The sequence below is a fragment of the Pangasianodon hypophthalmus genome, chromosome 5 (assembly GCF_027358585.1).
Source record: "Pangasianodon hypophthalmus isolate fPanHyp1 chromosome 5, fPanHyp1.pri, whole genome shotgun sequence".
In the NCBI taxonomy this organism is placed as follows: domain Eukaryota; kingdom Metazoa; phylum Chordata; class Actinopteri; order Siluriformes; family Pangasiidae; genus Pangasianodon; species Pangasianodon hypophthalmus.
This window is the reverse complement of record NC_069714.1, coordinates 31,100,815-31,118,314: the sequence shown is the minus strand read 5'-3', so window position 1 is coordinate 31,118,314 and position 17,500 is coordinate 31,100,815.

Genomic DNA, 17,500 nt, shown 5'->3' with positions numbered 1-17,500 from the left:
AGTCAGAACCAAACCCAGTCCAGATCACACTGCTATCAGCCCTAAACACAGAGTATGAACTGGCAGAGTGTCTCTTCACCATCAGAGATATAAAGCAGAGACACGTCCTGACCAGGTACAGGCTGAGTGAGCACAGTCTCGCCGTGGAGAAGGGCCCACACAGGAGAACCTGGAACACGGGAGAACCTGGTACACAGGAGAACCAGGAACACGGGAGAACTTGTACACGGGAGAACCTGGTACACAGGAGAACCAGGAACACGGGAGAACTTGTACACGGGAGAACCTGGAACACGGGAGAACCTGGAACACGGCAGAACCAGGAACACAGGAGAACCTGGCTGCCCAGAGAACAGAGACTGTGTGCTCACTGTGCGAGCGGTGAGGTCGAGACAGAGCTGCACTTCCTCCTCCACTGTGAAAAATATCAACACCAGAGAAACACTGAAAACATCACACACAAAATTCCACATTTCTGCAATTGAACAGAAGAAGAAAAACTAAGAATCATTCTGGGAAACACTGCAGAGAGACAGTGGTGTCCTGCACACACCCTGAATACACACACCATGTTCACACACTCACCTGTCAGGGTTTTGTTGTTATTGTTGTTAGTTTTATGTGTATATATATATTTTTTACTGTTCCTGTTTATGATGTTTGTAATGTTTAAATATGTGTATAAATGTTTTTTCTGTATAAATTTTGGTTTAATCTACTTGCACTATTTGCTTTGGCAACAATGTGATTTATAACATTCAGGCTAATAAAGCACTGATGAACTGAACTGAAAGAGAGAGAGAGAGAGAGACAGAGAGAGAGACAGAGAGAGAGACAGAGAGAGACAGACAGAGAGAGACAGAAAGAGAGAAAGACAGAGAGACAGGAAGAGAGAGAGAGACAGAGAGAGAGAGACAGAAAGAGAGAAAGACAGAGAGACAGACAGAGAGAGAGACAGAGAGACACAGAGAGAGAGACAGACAGAGAAAGAGAGAGAGAGAAAGACAGACAGAGAGAGAGAGAGAGAGAGACAGAAAGAGAGAGAGAGACAGAGAGAGAGAGACAGAAAGAGAGAAAGACAGAGAGACAGAAAGAGAGAGAGAGACAGAGAGAGACAGACAGAGAGAGAGAAAGACAGAGAGAGAGACAGAGAGAGAGACAGACAGAGAAAGAGAGAGAGAGAAAGACAGACAGAGAGAGAGAGACAGAGAGAGAGAGAGAGAGACAGAGAGAGACAGACAGAGAGAGAGAGAGAGAGAGAGAGAGAGATGTGTTAACTCGTTTACACTCTCAGGCTGGAACTGACGTCTCTGAGCGTCTGATTTTATAAACGCTGTACATAAAACACAACAGTCCAGGAATAAAGGTTTGATTTGAATGTAATTTTCCTTGTTTTTATTCACTGCGGTTGATTGTCTGCATGTGCTGTGGCTCAAATCCACACTTTCTTCTATTCGCCCGCAAAAAAAACTGAATAAAAGAATGAATAAAGACGAGTTCAGTTGTGATGCTCAGATATGTTAGATCAGTTACGTTAGCAGAACGTTCCCTAAACGTTACAGTATCAACGTCTCCGTTGCTCTGGGTTTTATGGATGTTCAGCGTGTTCAGCTCGCTCATGCTCAAGTGTTTTATTCCTCTTTCACCACAGCACTTTACCAATAACTGCAATGTTTTTTTTTATTAAAGAATGACGTAACTTTTTATCCATTTATAGTTACAGTCAATTTTGCCGTTTTGAAAAAGTTGTTCTCTCCTTTTCTCATCCTCTCTTTTTTCTCTCTCTTGAAGTTAATAAGACAAAAAACTTAAAAACATGAAAAACCTCTGACTGTTACAAAGCACTGACACTGGAGACTCCTTCCACATCAACAACACACGTCTCTGTGAATGAGTTGTTACTACGGAAACGATAACTGCAGTACTGTCAGAGCTGCTGTTCTAGAAAATTAATCAACACCTTCTGATTAACTTTATTCTTCTTCTGAAATTCATTTTAGACCATTTCCAGGGTAACGCCATTTGAAAAAAAAGAAAAATCTGAAATGCTAAATACAAAGGTATAAACAATTCCCAGAATGAGGATCATAGCTAATGCTTGTGTTATAAAACGATCGACAACAACAACATGACGTCTGAAAAACACGCGACACTGAAAAGAAATTCCTGTGAATAATTTATTTGTCTTTTTAAGAGGAGAAAAAGCAGAAGCTGTTCGTCAGTGCTAAGAAAAACACTGACTTCCTGGAAAATATTTGATCTTGCTAAACTATGCTTGGAAAGAAAGAAATGTTTACTGAAACACAGAACATCTTTCATTAAAATCGAATAAGAATTTCAGTCAGTGGTGGGTAACGTTCTCATCAGGGGGCCAAGCACCAAAGCTGCATAGGCACTTTATAGGAACTGTATGTTTTCTTTTTCTTATATTTCCACATGGCAGAACCCATAGAACACTTCCTACACTTTTTTCATACGGTGAGTCTCAATCAGCTCCCTAGTTCAGTAGTCAGCTCGCTAGTTCAGTAGTCAGGATGCTAGTTCAGTAGTCAGCTCGCTAGTTCAGTAGTCAGGGTGCTAGTTCAGTACTCAGCTCGCTAAGTTCAGTAGTCAGCTTGGTAGTTCAGTAGTCAGCTTGGTAGTTCAGTAGTCAGCTGCCTAGTTCAGTAGTTAGCTTGCTAGTTCAGTACTCAGCTCGCTAAGTTCAGTAGTCAGCTCGCTAGTTCAGTAGTCAGCTTGGTAGTTCAGTAGTCAGCTTGGTAGTTCAGTAGTCAGCTGCCTGGTTCAGTAGTTAGCTTGCTAGTTCAGTAGTCAGGGCGCTAGTTCAGTGTCAGCTTGCTAGTTCAGTAGTCAGCTCGCTAGTTCAGTAGTCAGCTCGATAGTTCAGTAGTCAGCTCGATAGTTCAGTAGTCAGGGCGCTAGTTCAGTACTCAGGGCGCTGATCAGGGAGGCGGCCATTTTAAGTTCTGTCTCAATCTCAAAATCTTTCCAGTGCACTTGAACGTTCGCTCCCTAAAAAAATCCCACAATCCACCGCAAAACCCAGGGAGCATCGATGCTCACTATGTTCCCTTACAGGAAATGACATCATCTTTTCTAAAGCCTTTCAGCTTGAACAAAATGGCGGACGAACTCTCAGCCGACTTCGTCTACAAATTAGTAAGTAGCTCGTTATCGTTGTTGAAGCTCTCAGATGATTACTTACGTTAGTGATTTTTAACTTTATTTGACGTTTCGTATGCGGTGTGTTTGAGTTTAACAACTTTTAAGTGTTTAATAATTTAAATAAATCCACCATATATATATAACATATAACGTCAGAAAGATATATAAATGCCAGTGGTGACAGTTTATAACTCCAGTATGTCGTCATGGCGCCGGAAATTGAGTCATCAGCGTCCCAGTGTGTAGTGACCCAGGGTCCTAGTGCCTGAACTCGTGTACACGATCTACTGATTCACCACCGAGGGAGCTAGCGTGCTGATTGAGACGCTCCTTCAGTCTCAGCTAGCTATTTTGTTGTACAACACTTAAGTGCTCTAGCATCACCAGTTCAGCAAAGTTGGACATACATTACATCTTCAACAATTCCACTTTCCTCTGATTCTTCCGGTCATCCCGAGTTCAACGATATCCACCACGATGTTTATTTCCGCCATATTGGATTTCCAATCATTAGGAATTATTTTGCTTCTTCTCCTCCATCCAGTATTTTGTCCGATCATCACCAAATTTGGATCACAGGATCAACAAACCTGAACAAACCTCATCTCTCGTATTTGGGAAATGTGAGAAGATTCGTCCACAATATACAAACGAATTTGAGGGTGAAGTCGCCAAACAGGAAGTGGGTGAATATTCCACCAACGCTTTTATATACTGACCCCAAACTTGGCATGGATGCTTAGCAAGGGCTACTGGAAACAGGAAGCGAGGCAATATCTCAGCAACGGGTTGACGTATTGATGTCAAGGCTAATAATATCTGACAGTTTTATTTGAATAATTCTATAAATCAAGTTTATATGCTTAGAACGACAAACTGTAAACAGCAACCGCATCCTAATCTCAGATGATCTGAAGGTCGAGATCTGAGGCTGTAGATCCTGATGCTTCTGAAAAACCACACGTCGACTACACCTCGAGCTCCTCGGCTGTGTCTCAGATCGCACACTGAGACGACGGACTTGAAGAGAAGTGAAGTGTGGAACACTGGACAATCTCATCAGCACTCAGTGTAGCAAAGGGGGCGGAGCTTGCTAAGAACAACGCTACAACACAGGTGTGAATAAGGCTGTATCTGATTTATCCCGGAAGTGGGAACTCAGAACTTGGAATTACGCCATTTTCTACCCTGCCATGTTTACTTGCTAAACTCGGAGGAACTCGGAGTTGAGTTCCCGAGAAGTTATTCTGAGATGAAGACGTGTTTTTCTTAGACGGAGGTCAGAAATTACGAGTTGCAACCAGAGGCTGGTAAAGATTAAGGCGGCCATTTTGTGTTGTAAAATTGTTTTTTTTTTAAATTTGTTTTAAGCTTAGTAACACATTAATTTAAAGGTGATTACAGGTTTAATATGACAAAAAATAGTAGAAATAATTTTAGAGTAGAAATACAAATACAGCTATCACACTGAATAAGTTTATGTTACATGGCTAAAGTTTAAAGGAAATAATTAAAAACATAATAAGAGTAAAAAAAAAAGTATTATTTTAAACATTTCTTAAAAAAATTTGACTCACAGTTTTGTAAAAAGAGCTAACTAATTTGCTAGCTAGTGAAGTTGTTAGCACATTAGCCAAGTTGTTAGCTAGCAAAGTTCTTCAAAGTTGTTCTACTTACTACAAACTAAAATGATTTAACATTTAAAAATATAAAAATGACAGGAATTCAGCCTGCTAGCAACAGTCCGTGTGTGTTAGCTTTAAATAGCAAGGCAACAACCTTGTTATTACCCTGAAATTTATTGCTCCTTCATTTTTTTTCCACTTAACTGCCTTAAAAAAAAAATAAAACAAAACTTGTCTGGCTGTAAATATTTGAACGCTCCATGGCGTGCTTTATGGCGTGCCGTTAGACGGGCGTGTAAATCAGAGACAGGAGCTGAAAGGTGTAAAGCTTTTGGCTGTGTTTCCGCGCTGTCGCTCGAGGCTAGCGTAGGAGGATGTGTGGTAATTCTGCAGCTGAGGCTTATCAGCATTTTAATCACGGTTTATCAGACTCAATAACTACACGACCTACCACAGGACTGCACAAACACACACACACACACACACACACACACACACCGTCCCGGAGTCTGCAGCTTTGTCTGCGCACGTCAACAAAATAACCCGGTTTTAACCTTTCTGTTGTGTTTTTAGTGTAAAATAACAATATCTAATGCTTCATATGAATAATATGGACTTTCAGACTTTCAGTGCTGAGATAATAATAATAATAATAATAATAATAATAATAATAATAATAATAAACTTTATTTTATAAAGCGCCTTTAAAAGTTGCTTCTCAAGGCACTTTATGTAAAAAACACAATCATGTATAAATACAAATTATTAAAAATAAGTTGAGATGAAGAGGAACAACAAAAAAAGTCATAAAAAATAAAAATCTAAATAAAAGTAAAAAATCAAGTGAAGAATATCTTAAATATTGTATTTTTTCCATAAAATATGCACATATATATATGTATATATATTTTTTTATGCCTAGTTCTATACATTTGTATTTTTTTTGGTCAAAATTGGCAAATAATTTTGCTCATTTCTGACAAGCATTTACAGAAAAAAAGAAAATTGTTAAAAAAGAAGTCTAAAAAAGAGGTTTAATCATCATATATATTTGTATTTTAATCATTTAATAATGAAAATATTTAAATGTTTAACTATGATAATGATCTTTCCAGGATCATTTAACTTCAAAGATTTAAGATTTTATGCACTAAAATTACATTTCATGTCATTAAATGTTATTTGTTTTTGTGTGTTTATTTTATAAAAAGTCGACAGAGTGATGTTTAAAAGTTAAAATAATGAAACTCCATCTGGATGTTGATTTGTTAATGATATAAATTTATACATTTAAGTAAAATTTGTGTCTTTCTTTTGCTAAATTCACTTTCTCAGTGCTGTATGGAACTGATTTGGGGGCGGAGCTACATGAGCTCATATTGTGATGTCATGAAATACCACGACCCAACATTGCAATGATATTATTATTATTATTATTATTATTATGCAAAGTTTGCTAGTTAGTCCACTAACGTAGCTAAGGTTAGTGTAAAATAAAAATGTTGAGGAAATGATGTCACTGCGACTAATCTGAGCTCGTTTACTAGCAGTTAGCTAATCGGCTAGCTAAGTTAGCTAACGTTACTGGTATTCGGTTATTAGCGCTGGCAGAGAGGAAGTAGGGCGTGTCTAATTAGCATATTCATGCATATTCATAGATTCTGGCAGTTTGTAATGATGGTAAAGTTATAGAGAAGATTTTAGGAGTAGTTTTAATCTTTTTTTAAAGTAGTTTTTAGGCATCTTTTGACTAAAAACTCATTTAAACCCATTTATTGTTCTATTTTTGGTGTATTTCAGTGTAAATTTAAACTTTTATGCACTTTTTATGTGAGAAATGTTTTGTAGTTTCCTTTTTTTTTTTTTAATCAGTGTAAGTTATGTAAAGAGTGAATATCTGTACTATTTTATACTTATCTTATTTTTTTTTAAATGTGATGTTAGCAAAAGCATTATTAATGTATGAAATGTAAAAACTGCAGTGGAAATATTTTTATTACGCAATTACACATATATTTAGTGTCGTGTAACAGAATTTCCTCACTTTCCTTATCTAGAACAAAGATCAAAACGTTATTACAACATTTTTTTTGGTTTGTTTTTTCCAGGAAATGATGTCATTACATCATTACATGAAGCTTTTTTTTTTCAGTATTATTTTTTATAAATTTTTATATAAACAACACCAGAAACAACTTAAAAGAACCAACACAGTCGTTTCAGATGACATCAGTGCATCGTGTAAACACAGTAAAAAGATCTTACTATCACACATATGTGAAAATATTTCTTTTTCACGATGTAAGACAGAGACCATATCAGCAAGCCATCTCTGAAAACATCTCTGAGGGAGCAGCAGCTTTCCAATCCCTCAGTATGATCCTCTCAGCCACGGCCATCATTAGCGCCAACGGCAAGCGATAAGGCAGAGAGGTAACTGTGTTAGAATTGAAAAAATATAAAATATAAGATAAAAAATAGGGATTTTTAACTAAAAAGAAGAAGCATATTCTCCCTGCTTTGGCCTCTCGTCACTGGCTTCCTGTTGAGTTCAGAATTGATTTTGGCACATGGTTTCACAATTAGGTTCCTCGTTCTCTTCGCAGTTGAAACTATCTTCAGATCATCTTGCGGTAGCCTGAGAACGTGACGCTGGCATCAATCTATCTGTTGATCTCTGGTCCGAAATCTCGCGGGGAATTTTGAACTAAAAAGACGAAGCATATTCCCCCTGCTTTGGCCTCTCGTCACTGGCTTCCTGTTGAGTTCAGAATTGATTTTAAAATTCTTATTTATGTATATATATAAAGCTGGTCTTTCTCCACAGCACTTCTTCATCTTTACTCTTCTACCAGAACGCTAAGATCTTGTAATCAGCTTCTTCTACGTGTCCTACCAAGCGGCTTCTGCCTTTTCTGTGGCTGTGGCTGGTCCTAAACTCTTTCGCCATTTTTAAATCTTCTCTTAAAACTTATTTTTGTCTTATGGTGCTGTTTAATGTCATACTCTGTGATGTAACGTGCAGCACTTGGATCTATGGATCACATACTGTTGTTCTTTATAAATAAAACTTGACTTGACTTGAACATCCAAACACGGCCAAGTCCATTACAGGTCCCGATCATATACCAGAGAGCACCATGAGAAGATATCTCGCCAGAAACCATGGAGTTTGAGCTAATATGAATGAGGTAGGGATCCTGTCGCACCCTTGAGAGCGATCACAGGCTGGAGACCCAGCTGAGGAGATCTTGTGGAGTTTGGTTTTAGAATAATGCAGGCTAAGGACGGTTTTAAATCGTATTAACTGGAGTCTTGTGTTGATGGAACAGCTACGTGTTCTCTGCGTGTTCTCTAGGTGTTCTCTACGTGTTCTCTAGGTGTTCTCTACGTGTTCTCTACGTGTTCTCCGCGAGATTTCAGACCGGAGATCAACAGAAAGATTGATGCCAGCGTCACGTTCTCAGGCTACCGCAAGATGATCTGAAGATAGTTTCAACTGCGAAGAGAACAAGGAACCTAATTGTGAAACCATGTGCCTGGTGATTGGCGCAGTAGCGTATAGGACCAGCACTTCTTCTTTCTGTTTGCAGTAAAAAAAAAACTGCTTGCATTTTCACTTTTTGCGCATAAAGTCGAATAGAGAAAGTGTTTCTAAATAATGATGAGCTTCTTTTTAATTTAATTTAATGTCAAAAATGTTTGTCAGCAGTTTAAAAGGTTTAACATTTTACAAATCTTATCTTTTTTCAAGAATAAATACATTATTAATATATGAATTTCAGTGGAAATATTTTTTAATTATGCAATTATGTGTACATTTAGAGAATTTCCTCACGTTCATCCCATCTATAACAGCCATCAGAACATTAATAACGTTAACATTAATAAAACATTTTGTTGTTTTGTTTTTTTCCAGGAAGCCAGGAAGTGATGTATTATTATTGAAAAAACAAAGATTGATGAAGGATTTCAGCTTGCATTATCACTTTGTGAATTTAAACCTGATGGGAAATTGGCTAGTAATACAATTTAATATTTTTTATTAATCGTTATTGATTCATACGTTACTCTGTATTTATTTAATCATTAAAAAAAAGATCCAGGAGCATTTACAGTGTAGTGAAGTGTCTGATTGGTGCCTCTGGCTGAGGGAATGATGGGAAACAGGCTGAACTCTCACTTCAGATGAGCCGAGTGTCTGATCAATCACGGCCGTGTGCCTTCAGGGCCTCAGCGCGGGTCAGTCCACCATTTTTCAGTCTAATTGAATTAGCAGAGCCTCGTCCCCGGGGCCGCTTCCATCTGCTTTTATATGTAACTGACAAGCAGCAGTGACTCGGCCATACATCAACCACTACAGCTGGGAGGAAGCTGAACTCTGCAGGGACACACACACACACACACACACGGTCTTTCATTACACCAGTCTCTCTGTAGTGTCTGATGGAGTGCTGAACACCAATAAGATCCTCCTCAAGCAGTTTTATTTCCTCACTTATTAAACACAAATCCAATATTATACTCAGCAAAACGCTGATGTGTTTATTCACCAAGCCACAGTGTGATTATCTGTGTGAGAAATCATCATGGGAATGTTCCTCTAACTTCTCACATCTCCACATATACTGCTGATGCCAGATATTTACATACAGTACATCTGGGATAAAGACATTCAAACTCCACACATGCAGTAATTCAGTTCAGTTCATTTTATTTGTATAGCGCTTTTAAAAACGGACATCGTCACAAAGCAGCTTTATAGAGATATATAAACTCAGGATATTAGTTTTAAACGTATACATTTATTCTTAATGAGCGAGCCAGAGGAGACGGTGGTGAGGGAAAAACTCCCTGAGATGATATGAGGAAGGAACCTTGAGAGGAACCAGCCTCAGAAGGGAACGCATCCTCATCCGGGTGACGCCGGATAGTGCGATTATAAATCATTTCTCTTCTATGACTGTGTACTACATGGACAAATAGTGCAGCTGTGTAACCAGGAAATTCACTATAGTTTACACGTGTATAGTTTTACACTACGCGTCTTGTGTTAATTACTTTATTTTCACAAAAGCTTATTTCAAACTAATAGCTAAGAGACAGATTTATTCAGATTTTATTTATTGTATCAGATTTTCAGTTTACACTCACTGTTAGTATCGTTAGTGTTTGGTGCCATTGCGTTTTTAATTGTCTGAACTTGAATGAAACTCTTGCCGTCGGCTTCCACGAGCTTCTCACAATACTTCACTGGAATTTGCTCTCCTTCTTCCTGACTACTAATTTATTTAGTATTACTAATTTATTTCAGTATTGCAATTTAGTATTTAGTATTGCATTTATTGCACATCGCACAAAACTGCACATATCCGCACTTTATATCGGTACTGTCAGACTGCTGCTGCCACCATCCATATATCCATATATATATTCTTATACACTTTTTTTCTGTTCATATATTTTATGTCATTGCTGGGATTTTGGTTCGACCTTCCATCGCCGTTAAAAACCTGGGTATAATCTTCGACTCCTCTCTCTCCTTCCTGCCTCACATTTCTTCACTCACCAAATCTGCCTTCTTTCACCTCCGTAATGTTGCTCGTTTACGTCCCTTCTTAAATATCACTGAGGCTGAGACACTGGTTCATGCCTTCATCACTTCTCGACTCGACTACTGTAATTCTCTTTTCTATGGTTTACTAAACACAACATTAAATAAGCTCCAATATATCCAGAACTCTGCAGCTAGGGTTCTCACTTTTTCTAAGAAATCCTCTCATATTACTCCCATCCTACACACACTTCACTGGCTCTTCTTCCTTATCACCTTCAAAGCACTTCATGGTCTCGTTCCCCCATACATTTCTGATCTCAGTCATACTTACTCCTCAGTTCGCACATTACGCTCTTCAGATCCTGGTCTACTGTTAACTCCACGCTACAGGTTAGGATCGTTTGGTGGACGAGCGTTTAGTATCTCTGCTCCGACACTCTGGAATTCTCTTCCCAAAAACATACGTGATCTTTCTTCATTACAGGATTTCAACCTTAAAACTCATCTTTTTCTTTCTTGTTTTTCTGATCTCTGACTGTATGATCTGATTCATGCCGTGGATTTCTTGTTCATTTCCTTTTGTTCTTTGGCTGCTGTCATGTTTATCTATGACCTCGAGTTTGCAGAAAGGCGCTATATAAAATAAACTTATTATTATTATTATTATTTTAATGTATATATTTTTCTTTAGATATATTTTTGTTCTATGTATATATTTTTCTGTATATTTAATATTTTTCTCTATTTTCTTATTTTATGTTGGAACAGTTGTATAAAGCATTTCACTGCAAGTCGTACTGTGTATGGTTATGCATATGACAAATAAAATTTGATTTTGAATCTGACAGAACTGGTGTAACTCCGTCAGGTTTGTGACTAATATTGTTACGTCTTTGGAGGACTGATGAGGATCATTGTCCTGCTCTGAGCAAGGTTTAACTTTCTGTCCGGTATCTTGAGGTGTTGCTTCAGTATTTCTGGATAATCCTCCTTCCTCATGGCCCCTTCACACCTGGCGCTATGAATGCATCTCCAGTGAGCATTTCTCCAGATTTCTCCACTGGAGAACATTTTACATTTACATTTATGGCTTTTGGCAGATGCCCTTATCCAGAGCGACTTACAATCATCTCATTTATACATCTGAGCAGTTGAGTCACTGCCTTTAGAGTCAGTGCCTTTTTGCTCTTGGTACCATGAGAAAATCCTCAGAAACAAAAATTTTCGACGCCACAAGTCAAGTTCCTCCATAGGAGCAATTTCCAAACAACTGAAGGTACCACAAGCATCTACAAAACAACTGTATGCAAATATAAAAATCTTCTAATCACACAGACACTGCATCGTTCAGGAAAGAGGCACAAATTATCTCAAAGGTTCAACTGACAACGACAAAGGAACTGGTGAAGGAGTTGGAGGCATCAGGTACCAAAGTACGTACATCCATTATAGAGTCCTACATCACCATGGCCTGAAAGGCTGTCACACAGAAAAGAGGTTTCTACTGAAGAAAACTGAAGCTTGTAGGTGATCACCAGCCTTTTGGAGGAGTGTTCTCTGGTCAGATGGAACTAGTTGGTCTGAATGATTAGGGTGAGGCTTTTACTCTAAAGAACACTATTCCACTATAACTGTGAAGCACGGTGGTGGCAGCATCATGTCGTCAGGTGGACAGAAACTGGTGCACTTCAGAAAATACATGGCATTATGCGCCTTGTTTACATTATCATGTGTCCTGGGTACGTACGTACTTGGTACCTGATGCCTCCAACTCCTTCACCAGTTCCTTTGTCGTTGTCAGTTGAACCTTTGAGATAATTTGTGCCTCTTTCCTGAACGATGCAGTGTCTGTGTGATTAGAAGATTTTTATATTTGCATACAGTTGTTTTGTAGATGCTTGTGGTACCTTCAGTTGTTTGGAAATTGCTCCTATGGAGGAACTTGACTTGTGTCGTCGAAAATTTTTGTTTCTGAGGATTTTCTCATGGTACCAAGGGCAAAAAGGCACTGACTCTAAAGGTAGGCCCTTAAATACAGCCACAGGTGCATTCATAAGGAACTCCTAATTATGAATATCGGCCAATCAGAAACTTCATTACATCATGAAAAGTCATTACGAAAAGTCATTACATCAATTTCTGGAATCTTCCAGACTGTATAAAGAGACAGTCAACTTGGTGTATGTAAACTTTTGGCCTCAACTTTACACATCAAGAACTTTATTCAGGGTCCAAAATGTTTGTGAATACTTGTTTCTGATTGGCTGACAGGTGTAAGTCATATTCTGGGCACTCCATAAGAAAAGGAAATGTATAAAACCCATGATATTGTGATCTGTTTGTGCTGTAGTTGTTTGTTTGTTTATTTGTTTATTTGTTTGTTTATTTAATCCCCATTCAACTCAAAACCAAACCAAACCTCTAACCTAAGCATTGTGCTGATTTGTGGTGTCCAGACATCGGGCCTATTATTGTGTATTATTGTGTAACATATATTGTAAGTATGTGTTAATATTTCTCGTAGGCCAAACTGAAGTAAAAATTCCCCTCAGATCATGGACGTGAATTTTACCCCGTGTCATACAAGTGTAAATGTTGCTCTAAGACACACCCCAAACCCTCCCGATATGTGACACATGTGCTCTATGAATGCTGAAATCCAAGCCTTTATAAGCATTAGTGAGATTAAGAATCAACCATTTTAATCCAGCAGATACACACCTATAAACAAGGAAGTCAGTGTTGGAATTTAATGAGCTAATTTGCATATTGATGTGAAAGACAGCTATCAGATTTCAGTCTGTGTGAGCGGAGACACGGTTGACTACGTGTATAAAAAGTTGTAAGGGTGTTGAAAGTCTCAGTCTCAGTGTGTGTGTGTGTGTGTGTGTGTGTGTGTGTGTGTGTGTGTGTGTGTGTAAACACTGCTCTGGCGGTAGATACTGACGTGTTGCTATTACAACACAACAGCCAGGGGTTACGTTTAGAGCATTAAGACGTGTTGGAGCGCTAGTTCTATCATGGACGCTGCAAATATGGGTGGAGTATTTTTCAATTTCTGTTATTAAATGATAAGTTTTTGATATCTCACAAAACCACCACTCATGTTTTCGTACACAGAGTATAGTCAGCGTAAACTATTCTTATCTCGCAAGTGTGAATTTTACACACATGTAGCAATAGGTTGTTACTCTAACTACATTATAGCCATGATAATTTATAAAATATACCCATTAATGTGTAATTTAGCAGCAGATAGCAGTGGTGACGATTTAACCTGGCTATGTAAAGTAGGCTAACTATGTGATGGGATTTACTTTAGATAGAGTTACACCAGGAAAAAACCACATCAGCAGGAATCTGGACTGTGTAAAGGTCACAGCATCGTTAGTTAACGTACTGTCATGCTAGTGTCATGCGACTGTGAAAATCATACCTATATGATCATACCAATGAAACATCACCGTAGGAACACCAAAAAATCACTCAGATGATCAACTCGAATGGTTGTGCAATGAAATGATCATGAATACAGAAGTCATTTGATAATTATTCAAGCCATAATTAAGAAATATGAATCGGTAGATTCTCGTACTGGTTTTCAAGGCCCTGCACAATCTAGTCCTGTGTATTTGTCCATTATGGTGTTATTCTACTTTCCCTCTAGATCTCTGAGATCAGAAAATCGACATCTGCTATGTGCTTCTAGGACAAAATACAAACATAGAGGAGAGATAGAGCCTTTTCTCGAGCAGGCCCTAAATTGTGGAATTGATCTCCCTCTTTCTATTCGATCTATTAAATCTTTACCTATGTTTAAATGTATGTTAAAACAACATCTTTTAAATACAAATGGGGAGCTCACTGGATGAAGTTATTGTGTGTGTGTATGTGCAGGGGATGTTTGTGTGTTTATTATTGTATTTTTATTGTATTTCTTAGCATGTGATTGTAAAGCACTTTGGGCAATGCAAGTTGTATTAAATTGTGCTATATAAACAAACAAACAAACAAACAAACAAAACAATTAAGTCAAGTGATTGTAACATCAAATGATCATGGAGTCAAATTATCATGAACTCAAATGCTTATGAATTCAAATGATCGTCAGCTCAAATGACCGTGAACTCAAACGCTTATAAAGTTAAATAATTGTGAAGTCAAATGATCACCAGCTCGAATGATCGTGAAGTCAAAAGATTGTGAACAAAAATAATCACAAAGTCAAATGATCACCAACTCAAATGATCACCAACTCGAATGATCGTGAACTCAAATGCTTATGAAGTTAAATAATTGTGAAGTCAAATGATCACCAGCTCGAATGATCGTGAAGTCAAAAGATTGTGAACAAAAATAATCACAAAGTCAAATGATCACCAACTCAAATGATCACCAACTCAAATGCTTATGAAGTTAAATAATTGTGAAGTCAAATGATCGTCAGCTCAAATGATCGTGAACTCAAACGCTTATGAAGTTAAATAATTGTGAAGTCAAAAGATCATCAACTCGAATGATCGTGAAGTCAAAAGATCGCCAACTCGAATGATCGTGAAGTCAAAAGATCGTGAACAGAAATAATCACAAAGTCAAATGATCACCAACTCAAATGATCACCAACTCGAATGATCGTGAACTCAAACGCTTCTGAAGTTAAATAATGGTGAAGTCAGATGATCATTTGGAGCGAATGATGAATGTGAGAAGAGGCGGGTTCGGGTGATTTATCACATCAAACTGTCAAATGGATTCATTTCCATTTTCACTGATTTATAGCACCACATCTCATAAACCAATAGGTGTGGGAGCTCCGCCCAGTTAAACCTCCATCTCCTCTGTTATTAGCTGCTATCGTGATGCTTTGCTAGGCGTTAGCTCTTACAGCTTAAATCAGTTTTATTAGCCTTTATAACCTCACAGCGTTAAACACCTGATACTGACTCAGTTCCTGCATCACACTGATATCACTGAGGGAGCGAATGTGAAGAAATTGGTTTGCTTTTGATAGCTGATGAGATGAGAAGTTTCTGCTCTGTCATCTTACTGTTCCAGCTGTTCACGAAACCCAGGCTCGTTAAATCCAGGTGGCACACACACACACACACACACTCTTTCAAATGATTACTCATTTCGACTCCCTCTATGTGGTTTTCAGTCTCTGACAGGAAAAACGTTACTCAACCCAGACAGGACACAGTGGGACGGGTCGGGACGGGACGGCTTTGTCTTTGGCCCTGTGCACTCGTCTCGTGTTTCTCTGCTTTTCTTTCTCTGGAATATTAATTATGACAAGCTGTTTGTTTTTTTGCGCTCCCTTCCCTGAAGGCGATATCCGAAACCCTTCGTTAGCTTTCAGGTTGCTCGTGGCAGGATGCCAGGCTAGTGCTTTTCATTTATATAAGCACTTTAACAACACAGTGTAGAGCAATACACGAGGGAGAGCAGCGTTCATTTCTGTGCTTTATTTCAAAGTGTAATACTCCCTGAACTGACCATTAGATTATTATAAACATGCATTAACGCTGGATATGAGCTCATATTTTTGCTGCTGCAGTAGGGTTGCACGCTAAATTATAGCTTCTGTGCTGTGTAGAATTTGCGCACAAACTGCACAATATAGCATTAATATTGTATTATTTATACAACTCCAGTGAAGAATTACACTCGGACCCCATGTGTGGCGGGAAAAGGGCTGAAAAAGCCCTTCTAGTTTTCATTTTCGTCTCGTGAGATCGACACACAGCTGGAAATCCAACGACTAAATATACACAAACACCTCTTTATTAACTTAACTCCGCCCCTATGAATGACCACGCCCCCAAACTTTGCTGACCTCCTCAGAAGTTTGTACTGAACATGGCTTTCATGGGTTTTGTGCAAATCCTTGCATTCTGAGTTACAGCTGTTTGAGCAAGCTAAGCTCCGCCCCACTAGGATTGATTGGCATGTGGCGGCCATATTGTTTACGAATCTCAACATGTTTTTGATAATCATTCAGGACCAGACTATAATGAGTAATATGGCACCGATTTTGTGAAGACAGGTTTAAAAAATGCAGGACTAGTTATGCAAAACGTTTATAAATTTTAGTGGGCGGGGCTACAAAGGCAGATCAGTGAAAGAAAGCACTTTGCTTGTAGGACTTGATGAGATGTCTTCAGTTCTCTTGCCTGAGAGTTCCTTTCCTGGAGTGAAAGTACAGATGAATTCAGTAACACGCTACTTGAGTAGAAGTAGAAGTCTTCTATTTCCATTTCTACTCCAGTTAAAGTACCTGTTTGACCAGTCAAGAGTAAAGTACTGAGTTTATTTTAGTTATTTAACGATCAGCTTCTAGACGCCTCTTTCACCTCAGACCCGAAGACGACGCTACGCAACATTCGGCTGTAAACAAACAGCTCGCTTTCTCCGCACTATGATTGGTTTGCTTTCGTTCGAACGTTATTTTTAGTCTCTCCTGTTTTCTGATGCTTCAGAGTGATAATTATTAACGGACGTACTGGAGAAAGTAACAGTGAAAGTAGGAGATTTCGGCAAAAAAAATCAGCAAAAATGTAAATATGAACTGGGACTGCAACGCAAGTTGTATTAAATTGTGCTATATAAAACAAACAAACAAACAAACAATTAAGTCAAGTGATTGTTAAATCAAATGATCATGGAGTCAAATTATCATGAATTCCTGAGTTCCTGAGTAGGAATTCCCAGTCGAGTGGGGCGTTTCCCTCGGGTTTTCATAGTCGGATGTCGGGAAGTACGAGTTAGAGCCACTAGTCGAATGCAGCATATCTAATGATGAGGTGATGAAGGTGCTTGGACCCCTAAAAAAACCAAAACAAAACAAAGGAAAGGAAGAAGAAGGAAAGAGAAAGACAGAAGTAAGAAGTGAGAAGCTGGCAGATGATGTTTAAGCAAAAATGTGTTGATGAAAAAAAGAGGAATTTCACCCATATACAATTAGACATTTGGTATATAATGATCTAGAAGGTGTGTAAGAGCTTTCTGCTGTGTGTTTCTGTAGAGTTCAGCTCTCGGTGGAATTCCAGGGACGGGACGTAAGATCTGAATCGAGGACCGAACCGTGACGTCTCGGCTCTCGGGACGTTGAACTCAAATCAGAAAATCTCTGAAGAATCAGAGCTGAAGAAGA